Source organism: Poecilia reticulata, chromosome 4 (assembly GCF_904066995.2).
Source record: "Poecilia reticulata chromosome 4, P_reticulata-male-v2, whole genome shotgun sequence".
In the NCBI taxonomy this organism is placed as follows: Eukaryota; Metazoa; Chordata; class Actinopteri; order Cyprinodontiformes; family Poeciliidae; genus Poecilia; species Poecilia reticulata.
The window spans coordinates 23,894,152-23,906,518 of NC_088833.1; the positions used below are offsets into that span (position 1 = coordinate 23,894,152).

The 12,367-nt window shown below is 45.9% G+C and overlaps 1 protein-coding gene across 8 annotated transcripts in view; it reads left to right on the plus strand.

Moving 5' to 3' along the window:
- Nucleotides 1-5,398: 5,398 nt before the first annotated feature.
- ralgps2 (Ral GEF with PH domain and SH3 binding motif 2) overlaps nt 5,399-12,367 on the plus strand; it is a 99,465-nt gene continuing 92,496 nt past the window's right edge. For 5 of the 8 annotated variants that reach the window (XM_008407320.3, XM_008407328.3, XM_008407329.3 and 2 more), the window contains exon 1: nt 5,399-5,529. The gene's annotated coding sequence lies outside the window, so the exon portion shown is untranslated. Of the gene's footprint in view, nt 5,530-9,440; nt 9,813-9,897; nt 9,957-10,055; nt 10,337-12,367 lie in introns of all 8 variants that reach the window. The other 3 variants (XM_081606508.1, XM_081606507.1, XM_081606509.1) reach the window with 3 other exon arrangements.

The window sequence follows — 12,367 nt, forward strand, 5'->3', positions numbered from 1 at the left end:
TGTACCTCGTTCCTCTCCTTCAGGGAACAGTAGTTATATGCATAACATTACGTTCCCTTTCAGTCGATTCACTCGGTACAACACATAGAGTATGGGACATATATACACGCCCCGCGGAGCAGCCATCAAACCTGACAAATGCACTGAGTTAGTTTGAAACCTCCAACCCAGCAGAAAGAACAGAGTGAGCCACAGAAGGGGCTGTCACATCCAGACGATAAAACCGAACAAAAGTGTGCGGTGAAGACCAGCTGGCTGCAGCGCAGATGTTACTCACAGGGACCCCTCTGAAAAGGGCCCAGGATGCCGCTACCCCCCTGGTTGAATGTGCCCTCACACCATGAGGTAAAGGGAGGCCCTTGCTGGTGTAAGCAAGAGAAATAGCCTCCACGACCCAATGAGAGAGTCTCTGTCTGGACAGAGCCTTTCCTCTAGCTGGATTGGCAAAACACACAAACAGCTGATCACACAGTCGCACATTCTGAGTGCGATTGATGTAAAGACGCAGTGCACGCACTGGGCACAGCAAATGCAGCCTTCCTTGCTCTTCAGAAGCAAAAGGGGGGGGATAAAAACTAGAAAGCTCAATGGTCATTGTGCTGTAATCCGAAGGAATCACCTTAGGGAGATATGCAGCATTTGGTCTTAAGGTGACCTTTAAACCATCAGCTGAAAACTGAACACAAGAGGGGTGCACTGAAAGTGCATGCAGGTCCCCAACCCGTTTTGTAGTTGCCAAAGCAAGAAGCAGAGCTGTCTTGTATGATAGAAATTTCAAATCAACCAACTCAAGGGGCTCAAATGGAGTGCTACAAAGAGCATCCAAGACCACAGTGAGATTCCAGGAAGGAACGCTAGATTTTATCCCTGGTCTCAGTCTACGGACCCCTTTTAAGAAACGCACAGCCAGGGGATGAGCACCTGGTGTCCCTCCATCAAGGCCAACATGACAAGCAGAGATGGAAGCCAAATAAACTTTGATTGTGGAGAAAGACAGACCTTTATCCACCAGCTCCTGTAGGAATGTCAAAACATCCACAATGGAGCACTGGAAGGGGGAAATGTTTTTGCTGTGACACCACTGTTCAAAAATACGCCATTTATATGCATACAAACCCCTCGTGGAAGCTGCTCTGGAACTCTGAATGGTTGCAACCACATCTAAAGGAAGGCCTCTAGCTAACAAGCTGGACCTCTCAGCAGGTAGGCATGCAGCATCCACAGTTCTGGGTGTGGATGAAATACTTCCCCCCCTGCCTGGGAGAGGAGATCCCGGCGGGCGGGGAGTTTCCAAGGCTCCGCTACCAGCAAACTGATTATTTCTGCATACCATGACTTTGCTGGCCAGTGAGGGGCCACCAGAATCAAGGATAGGCCCCATCTGCGTACTCTGTCCAGTACTGGCAGAATCATTTCCACTGGGGGAAATGCATACAGAAGCACATTGGGCCATGGGTGAGCCAGGGCATCCACTCCCAGTGGAGCGCTGTGATCCGTCATGGAGAAGAATAGGGGGCAGTGGGTGTTGGCTTTGGTGGCAAAGAGATCCACTGAAGCTTTGCCGAACCGTTGCCAAATCTGCGCAACCACGGATGGATGCAGTCTCCACTCCCTCACCAGTGGGCCTCCCCTGGACAGCAGATCCGCCCCCAAATTCAGGTGCCCAGGAACATGAGTTGCTCTGACAGACAGAAAATGAACGCTGCACCACTGCAATAGTTTGTGAGACAATTTCAGCAAGGGAAGTGAATGAGTGCCCCCCTGTCTGTTTATGTAGGACACCACAGTGGTGTTGTCTGTCCTTATCAGAACATGCTGGTTCATCAGAACCCTGCAAAAATGCCTCAGGGCCAGCAGGACCGCCCGCAACTCCAGGTAGTTTATGTGGAGCTTTGATTGGGTTAATGTCCAGACCCCCCTCACCGCTACGCCATCGCATATTGCCCCCCACCCCTTCAGAGAGGCATCTGTGGACAACACTTTGCGAAAGGACACCCTGCCAATTGGAGACCCACGGTACAGCAGTCCGGGCTCCCTCCACGGCCGAAGGGCTGACATGCAAGCAGCAGTTATGGTCAGCCTTCTGTGCAGGTGCCGTGACGTGCACAGCCGGTGAGAGCGTGTCCAGCGCTGCATCGGACGCATTTTTAACAGTCCGAGCGGCACCACTGCGATCATGGAGGCCATCATTCCCATCAGCTGTAAAACAGTCCGGAAGCGCAGTTTGCACCCCAACTGAAACTGAGCGAGGCACCGATGAAACGCGGTCACACGGTGCTTTGAGAGACAAGCTCGAGCTGACAGGGAGCATATTTCCAGCCCCAGGAATGAGAACTGTTGACTCGGGTTCAGTGAACTTTTCTGAAAATTTACTGAGAATCCCAGGGCTTGAATGTGGGACAGCACCTGCGGCAGCTGTTCCGCCGCTTGCTCTCTGGAACTGGCTATTAAGGCCCAGTCGTCCAGATAAGCCAGAATGCGAATTCCCTTTTCTCTGAGAGGGGCTAGCGCTGCCTCCACAATTTTCGTAAATGTGCGAGGGGCGAGCGACAGACCGAAGGGTAGGACCAGGTACTCGTACGCTACTCCCTCGAAAGCAAACCTCAGAAAACGCCTGTGTTCTGGGTGTATTGCTACGTGAAAGTAAGCATCCGTCAGATCGATTGTTGCAAACCAATCGCCTGGGCTGACAGCGTTCAAAAGTTGTCTCAGTGTCAACATTTTGAACTTGTACTTGCGAAGGTGCTTGTTTAACACTCTTAAATCCAGGATGGGACGTAGCCCACCTCCCTTCTTCGGAACAACAAAATAGCGGCTGTACCAACCTCCGTTTGCTTCCGAAGTGGGAACCACACGCACTGCTCCTTTCGCCAACAACGTGTTTATTTCGTCCCGCAGAACTTTCGCTGCTTCGGATCCTACAGTTGTGTTTATAACTGATTGGAACCGGGGGGGTCTTATCCGGAACTGCAACCGGTAACCCGTAGCAACGGTCCTTTCCAACCATGGGGAAAGTGCACAGGCACGCCACAGAGGTACGTGTGCAGCCAGACAGCTGACCTGACGCACTGTTGGCAAGGAGGTGCTGCCCTCTGCTGGAACGGAGAGGAGCAGCTCCGTTTGACTGTTGTGCACGTTGTGGCACACAATGTTTTGCTTTTGATATTTTGGCAAGGGAATTGCACTCTTTATTGAAACATGTGGAACTGTTACACAAACATTCCGAACATTTTCTCTCGTTTTTTGAAAAACATTTAACCCACTTAAACCTGGGGCTGAAGGTGTAAACAGTGTGTGTGTTGGGGTGTTGTGCTTGGGAGACTGTGTTAGGGGAACGCAGCGCCTCTTGGGGCTGGAACCCTGAACAGAACAAACGAGATGTCTTTTTCGCATAAACGAATGAGCAGCAATCAGGTCTCCCTGCTTCTGATTCCTCTCTTCTGTCACGCCGTCTCACGTCGTTAGGATGACTGAGGCTTTTTCTTTCGAGATGTCAAATCTCGTTGAAAACCCAGAGGAGGGCCTTTACTCCAAGCTGACTGGCGGGGAGTATGCTTTTTTGACGGCTGTGAAATTGTAGTGTTGAGAGCTGCAGGTGGTGCTGCTCTCTTTGGTGGCACCGGTGCTGTCACCGGCTTGCGTGCGCTCATGTTGGGCCTGGACCTAGCGTCACGTCTGGGAATGATGCAACGAAGAGCTTCAGTTTGCTTTTTCTTAAGCTCGAACTTCGCTTGGATTGCATCAAGGGATTGACCAAAAAGCCCATCTGTAGACACTGGCTCGTCCAAGTATATGGCCCTGTCCCTATCGGGGACGTCAGAAAGCGTTAGCCATAGGTGTCTCTGAGCAACCAGTGTGGAAGCCATCCCTCTCCCCAGTGAGAGCGCCGCACAGCGGGATGTGCGAAGAATATAATCCGCAGTGATTCTGATCTCATTTAAGAGGGGGGTCAGATGGCTATCAGGAGGCATCTGAGCTCCTAGCTCGGACAAGCACATAGCTTGATAAGTTTGAAGCATGGTGGCCGAGCTCAGGGCACGAGCAGTGGTTGCTTGAGCGCGATAGGTCTTCTCCAACTGGGATGCGGAAAACCTGCATTGTTTTGAGGGCAGGGTGGCAGAGCCGCCCACACCCTGGTTGTATGATGGTGCCAGGTAAGCTGCCAAGGACGCCTCCATTGGTGGTAAATTAACCAGACCCGCTTTGTCGGCACCCTCCAGGTCCACGTACTGCCCGTAGCCAGGCACTGTAACACGTGTGGACAAGGGTTTGTTCCAGGACGACGTTAGCTCCGAGACAAAATCTGGGAACATGGGCAGGCGGTTTTTAACCGCAGCCGGCTCCATCGGAAGGTAGAATCCAGTGAACCGGGACACCTTCTGAGCAGGAGCAGGGGTTGGCCACTCGACATCTAGCTTATTAGCTGCACGCCGGCAAAGGGAAAGGAACGATGTGTCGTCCTGACCCACAGGAGAGGCGGCGGCAGCAGACGGACACTGGCCTGCGGAAAAGTCGTCATCGTCTTCCGAAAGACTGTGACCTTCCAGGCCGATGTCTAGCACGTCATCATCACCCTGAGCCTCGAGATGATAGTGAGATGGCGCCGCGTCCTGCACCATTTCGGCTAACCCGTCCACATACTCCATATGGTCTGCCCAGCTGGAAGCGGGGGCTGCCCAGCTGGAAGTGGAAGCCTTGGCCCCTCCGTCCTCTTCAGACTCGGACGAAACCGGATTCATAGACTCAGAGAGCATGGGGTCTTGTTGTGACACGGTAGCCTCTCCCAGCACTTTCTGCACAAACTTGACCCGCCGTTCGAGCGTGGAGCGCCGAAGCTGGCTACAAAAAGCACAAGCGTCCGGCTCGGACAACGCTCTTCTGGCATGGACAATTCCAAGGCAGACGGGGCATGCTTCGTGCTGGTCTTTTTCGTGAAGCGTGAAGCCGCACTCCTGAGGACAGGGGCGAACGGAAGACTTCTGCTTCGCCATTTTTTGCTTCGTGCTCATCCCGAACCACGAAACAAAGTAAGTAAAAATAGACAAATGAGAAAATACAACTAGCGCTCAGCGGGCAGACACGCTAACCAGCAGGCAGCAGTAGCTAACACCAACAGGAGCAGTTAAGCTAGTTTTGGAAAAGAAAAACAAGAGCGATGCTAGTTAGCAGCAGCTAGAAAGCACGGATTGGAAATTAGGTGTTCTCAGCGAGGTGAAGAGCGTAAGAACTGAATAATGACTGTGATGGGGGCGTATTTATATGCGGGCGGGGCCTGCCGCCCGTCATCACACGTCATTTGCCTAAAGGCGTGATTAAAGGTGTCTTCAGTTAGGCCACGCGGGGGCGTGATATCCCATACTCTATGTGTTGTACCGAGTGAATCGACTGAAAGGGAACACAACACAGCTGTTGCGAGACGCACTGTTGTGCTGCGGAGCGTTGTGGTTTATAGAAAACTGCGAAGCGCCGTCCTCTGATGTGCCCGCTGGAATACCATCAGACGGAGACAGAGGAAAACGGGGCATTTCGGTGAGTTACCGCACATAATGGCCCGGGGGGGGCAACTTGGATATCGTGAGCCGCATCATTCGGTAATCCCCCGCGCATCAGACGTCGAGCTAGCTAGCTAAGGCAACGTTAAATCCCCATGGACGGATTTGGGTGTGTTTGTTTTTATTCACAGGATGCTCCTTTTTTTTTCTTCTTTTTTTTAAAAAATAGAAGCAAAGCACCGTGAATCCATAATGAAAGCGTGATTAGAAACGACACGCTTAATGCAGGGATAATTTTCTTACGCAGACTGTTGGTATCTGTGGCTAGGTGCAGAGATGTATTAAAGCTTTTATTTTATTTTTCTTCACTCAGCCCAGGTGAGGTTAAAATAGCCCCTCCGCAAACAGAGAGAGGGAACGGAGAGGGGTTTGATCTGATGCCAGCAGTAAATCATGCGCCCCCTCCTTCTTTTACAAGCTAGTGAGTCAAGCTAGTTAGCAGTATTTGTGACTTGCTAATATGGAGGCGTAAAAATAGCAGCGAGGAGACTCGGAGAGTGAGCATTGCTGATTTTTTTTTCTCTCTCTCTCTTTCTCTTTGTTCGTTCATATTCAGCGTGTGATTCAAAGGCCGCTGAGTTTACGTGGGGCAGCCAGTTTAGTTAGCTCGCTGTTAGCAGCCACTGCAGGCTCAGTACCTGCTCTCTCTTCCGAGAGCTCACAGGCGATAAACCCCCCGCACAGCTCCCCTCAGGCGGGGAACGCTATGGGTGTGGCGGGGGGTTCACCCGCAAACGATACCAAAAAAGCAGCCTTGGCTTACCCCAAACTTAGCCTTAGCATATCGGGGAAAGCTGTGCGACAGGAAAAGTAGGAGAATTTTGAAATTGGGAAATGGGCCAAAAGCTGTTTTCGACCTGAAATTAAGTAGACAGTCGAAACTTAAAAAACAAAACAAAAAAATATATATAAATTATGTTTATTTTCTGTTAACACTACTGTGGCTAAATTAAACAGTCTGAATCAGAGATGTCATCACGTTACAAACTATCAAATAATGTATTTTCATTTTAACTTTCTTTAATAGACCCAACACAAAGTAGCACTTAATTGGGAAGTGAAATGAAAAGCATACATGGCTTTCTTTTTGTTTTTTAATTTTAAATAAACACGTGATGAGTATGGCGTCTATTCTAATTCAGGATCTCTGTTTCTCCATTACTTACAGAAACACCCTGTGCAACTTCTTTTGGGGTTATGTCTCTACCAGTTTTGCACGTTTGATCATTGCGCTACATTTTCTCCCAAACAGAATGGATGGGGAGCATCAATTTTTTAAAGTACATTTCTATGTCTTCCCCCGTCTTCTCTTATGGTTTTTGATGTAGACTTTGTGTGACTGTAACACACACAGGAATTGGATTGAAGTACTAGCATTGTGCCTGTAGGTTTTTGCTTCCTCCATCTTGTGTCTTTTGTATCCTCGTCCAGGATTGCCCTTTTATTTACCTTTCCCATCAACTCTAACCAACTTCCCTTATTTCCTGCTAAAGAAAAGCATGATGCAGCTACCACCCTGTTATACCACGAGGATGGTTAATGTGAATATTATTTTTTCTCCCCGTGGACCAATAAAAATAAAATAAAATTCTTCTTTTAAATTTAATATATGCAAACCTCCTTATGGGATTTCTTCCAAAATTCTGTTTGTTCCCGCGACTTTTTGAGCGCACAACTTTCCACTTTACAATTGTGGATTGCTCTGTAAAACACATTGAAGATGGTGGTTGTAAAGCGAGATAATGTGGAAAACGTTCTAGGGGCATAGTGCGTGAATATCTGATGAGGGTTAACTTTCCTTTTGTTAATTTCTCTTTGACTCTCAGCTGTTTGAAGATGCCATATGAGTGGTCAAGAACACTCGGTTTGCACCGCAGTAAACGTCCTGCGCCACCCTGACTAGAACTCGATTTTATCCGTTAATGTTTCCTGATTACCGTTCAGATTATTCAGAGAATAGGGTGGACCATTGTTTACAATTTTCAATGATTTCTTATTGTGAATTGGATAAATAAAAGTAAACCACCCATGGAATGCCTAAGCGTTTTCTAGCTGCTCTATCGACACGTTGCTCTCTGTTTGCTGCATAATAGCTCTAGATGTGATTTTGAAAGACCTATGAGAAGGCTCTGGGGGCCTCTTACTATTGCGTTCCCCTCTACACCCTCACACACAAACGGCCTCCCCCCTTCTGTGACGTCGTATCTCCCTTTTCTCCCCTCAAGATTTTTCTTTTGAGGAATTCAAGAACGATACATTTCGATATTTCGTACGACTGTGTGAGTTTGTTGTTCTCAATGCTTCACAAATTACCCAGAGGTCTTGGGTTCAGACTCATGACTTGGCGTGCCTTTGTACAGAGCTGTAGTGTTATTCAGAGGAGACTGATACAATCCCGCTCTTTTTTTCTTAACCGTCTTCCTTGACATTTAGTAATGTGCAGAGGACATTCTTGGAAGATGATGACAATTCTGAGCAAGTTCTAAAAGCTTGGATGTTTGCAGTGCTTTTATAATGACATGTTTAAATTTCTGCTCCTGGACTTTGAGGGGTTTGGTTCAGAATTGAGTGAAAGTATGAGAGCCAAGTGGTGGAGCCTCCTCGAACTTAGCCACCAACCTGGGTACTTGTTACTTAAAGCTAATTTCATGGAATCGAGACTAAACATTCAAAGTACTTCTACCCTAAATGAATACCTCTGATCTCTGCTTTTGTTTAACTGTTTGAATCCCACTTTTACTGGCTTTTGAAGGCAGGTTTTCCTTGTGATTCCTTCTCAAAGAGCTGACAGTAAACTAGTTAGATTTTTACACAACTGGCAGCCATGTTGCTAGCTGCTTTCATTAAAAGGTGCATTTGAGACCAACTTCAGTTTGGCTGTAAAATTGTGTCACAGTCAAATACTTAACAGCGCTTGTTTTACAGCTTTTTCAGACAACAAAATGCAAAATTATTTCGGTTTGGTCTCCAGCTTTGAGTGTTTTCAATACGTCGGCATTTGGTATCTTTACTTTGCTCAGAAGCATTCTCCGAATTTTCTTGTAAAGTCATAATATAGGATCTCCCTCTATGCTGATGATGTACCATTGTTTACAAACCCCAGAATTCAATTCCTGCTCTATAATCGGTTATTGACATTTTTTTATTACTCTGCGTGGCCTTATCTCTGGATGTAAAATTAACTGTAATTCAGAGTCTCAGCAGATGCTAAAAAGCTTTATAGCTTTATAGATTAATCTTGGCATCAATTAAAATGGTGATTTCCTGTTGAGAAAATAGTTCTTCTTTGCCACATTTCCTGAAGGTTTTGAAGGTGTTGGTTAAAGTTCGATCACAACCTATACATCTACTTCAAATTAATTACGGCTACAACTAACGATTATTTTAGAAAATAGATTATTCAAGCAATTTATCGATGAATTGGATTAAAAAAAATTACACCTTGTACTAATTTTTAATTTTACCTCTAGCTATTTTTCATACATTTTTCAAAATACAAAAAAAAATGCAAATAAATAATTCAATTCTAAATGGCAAAATAAAGCTTTTAATGCCTAAAATGCAATCGTATTTTCCTTTAGTGAAGCTAAAACTTCATCACCTGAGTTTTGTGTAAAGAATATTGACGGACAAAGGTGTTTTCATCTTGAATGAAAAATATACACATATTGCATAGTTTTGGCTTATTTACTGCTACGACTATGCTCCTTCAGCAAATGGCCTTTTTTGAGTCTGTATATTCCAGTTATTCATCACACTTAATCTGAGTTGTTTCAGCCCTAATACTAATACTAACTATGTAGGAACGCACTGACTTTGCGGTCCTACATAGTCATTAAAGCTGTGTAGGAACGCAGTAACGACACAGATTCCCTGTAACGTAATCAGGCCGGCGGCCGGTTGGAGGAAGCCACCTATCGGTAGCTACACACCGCACCTCCACTTAATCCCAGCGCTGCCTGACGAACGCTGGCCCGTCTGTCCAGGACTGCGGTGTAACTGCTCGGCCCCAGGTCTGCAAATGTGATTAGTCGGAGATTACATCTCTGCGTGTGTGTGTGTGTGAAATGAAACTCCTCTCTCACAATCAGAGCTTCGTGTTTACAAGAGAACAGGATAAAGTGCTGAAGGGGCCTCTGCGTCATCGAGTGCAGAGTCCTGGTCTCTCAGATTATGTTCCTCCATGCTGAATTGCATCACGTCCCGTCATGGCAGGCGTGTTTCTGACATCCTTGTTGTCGGCTCTAGATGCGTGAGCAGGTGAGTTAACAAGCCGTCTTCATTTTGGCCGCTTTAGATGATCTTCGAGCCTTTTTTTTAAATTTATTTATTTTTTTTCCTTTAGTCCGCGTCAGCCTTCTTCTCTGCGTGACCTCCAATCAGGGCTGTAGCTCTGTTGCCACGGTAACTTTATGCACGAGTCTGGCATATCCATTCAGCACAGATGGAACTGAGAAGTCACATGTCGTCACACACTTTTTGTTGTTGTTTTTTTTCTTTTAGCAACTTCCTCTCTTTTCCTGTCGGGAACAGGCAAACGCGGTCTGCAGCGCGCGACGGCTTGTTTTGGAACACTGATAAGAGTATTGTGGACCACTGTGGGTTCGGTGAGGTCTTTGTATCAGCCGGGAGTTGGGTGAAGTGGGTGTCGTGGATGCGGGGCTCGGCCAGCGCCTGATTAGCTGCGTGCACGACTGCGTGCAAACGTGCAGCAGGACGATAAGAAGGGAGGATAATGCAGGATTCCACTTCTTAAATCTCAGAGGCTTGCACCACGTTGCAAGGTGCAGACTGAGCTACTTGCCTTTTTATTTGCTACGACGTTTAAGGAAGTAATGCTACGGTGTCTCCCCTCCTCCCCTCTCATTGTTTGTGTGTGTGTGAGTGAGTGTGTGCTTGCCATGTGGTTCCTGTTGTGTTGTAATCACAGCTACTGTTTAGGAGAAGTGGAGGCCACCGAGAGCTGCTAGCCACAGGCAGCGTTGTAGCACAGAGGGTCAGGCTTAAGCTAGAGCAGAATCTCAGTCATTCACACTAAATACACAGCAGGGGGGGAAATATGTGTATGACTTTGATTTGATCCTATTTTACTGTGTTGCAATCATAAAATCTGACTGAAAAATCTGGAATACATTTATTCATGAGAGAAAACGAGTCCAATATAGGAAATAATTATTTATTATAAGATCACTGGAGGCGCAATTCTGGGTAACCTTAACAATTGCTATAAAATAAATGTTTTTTTTTTTCATGTTGCTAGTTTTGTTTTTCTCAAGTTGATCAAAGTTTTGAGGAAAATCTAATTTTAGAAACCTAAACAAAAAAAAAAAAAGAAAACTCTCCACAGTGCACTTTTAAAGAGCTGCAACAAAAAGCCAATTAAATTATATCCTGTCGGTAATGGGACCAAAAAGGCTTTTCTGGCATAAATCCTAAATATTAGCGTGGAGACTTCAACTTGGGGCTGGGCAACAAATCAGTAACAGCATGTATAGCGATAGACACGTGATCAGTATCAGTAGAAATCTGTCCGATACCGTGTTTAATAATTTCACTGGACTCCGATTCCAGAAACACGCACTGCATTCTGGGGGATGTAGGCAGAGGAAAGGCTTCACCTGCTCAACCTCACACTGCTAGCTAAGCTAGGTTGGTGGCATCAACTAACTCACTCTTATTGGTCACCTAGCAACAACTTGTTGAGTAACTTGCAGTTTCAGGTTTCACCATTGTGCCTCATAAGTGCTTAAAAATAAGAGGATAAAAAGAGGACAACAGGAACAGGAAAGGTCACATCTCCAGCTTGGTAGTATTTTTAGAGACTTGAAACAAAAAACTTGGCAACAATTATTAATACTGGCTGATATGAACATCTTTGGTCAACTTAAACCACATACTTTGGTCAAATGAGCCTAAGATTGACGCCTTTCCATTTTTGGGTTTTTCCACTCCCTATGGGTTTGGTGTGACTTTAACGTGAAGATGGCTTATCCGGAGAAATAACATGCCCTGTTCTTACTCATTTAAACATTAAATTCCACACCCTTGATACCAGTACACTCACACTGGTCAAACTGGAAGCAGCTATAAAATGTTACACAAACTTAAACTTTTTGGTGTTTCAAAAAAAGCCGCTTCATTTGCTCATGTTTACACTACAGATTCACAATATGTCGAATTGCATTCGTCATCACAATATGAGTTTGTTCAATCCCAGAGGACTGTGCTATCCTGCGACTAGTTTTGATCTAAGCCCAACTTGAGGCCCGGGGGCCAAACCTGGCCCACCGTAGCTTTTCATGTGGCCCTCTGGACTCGAGATTACATCAATAAGTCCTTCCAGTTTTTCACAAATGTGCAAAATTCACACAAAATCAGCGGATCCCCACATTTTACCGCATATGTTTTCTCAAAATTAGTCAAAATCGTCTGGTTTAACTGACTGCTGTCTCAGCCTTATGTGGTGTCAAGTTATAGACCATGATTTCTTTAACCAGTAATAAAAAGTCACATTCAACACCATATGTTAGTGCTAATATCATAATAATTTCTTACAAATATTCCTACATAAACACCACAAAATCTGTGATTTTGATTACCAAGAGCATCAAAAACGATCACAAAATCCTATTTCTTGACAACAGTTTGGTTTTATCAATATATTCTGGCACAATCAGCCCTTTAAGAACATTCATATTGTTGATGCGGCCCAAAATGGAATTGAGTTTGACACCCCTGGTCTAATCAATTATCACGTTCCCCCCGCCCCCACTGAAAAAGAAAAAAAAAACATGAAAATGTTGAATTTTCCTCAG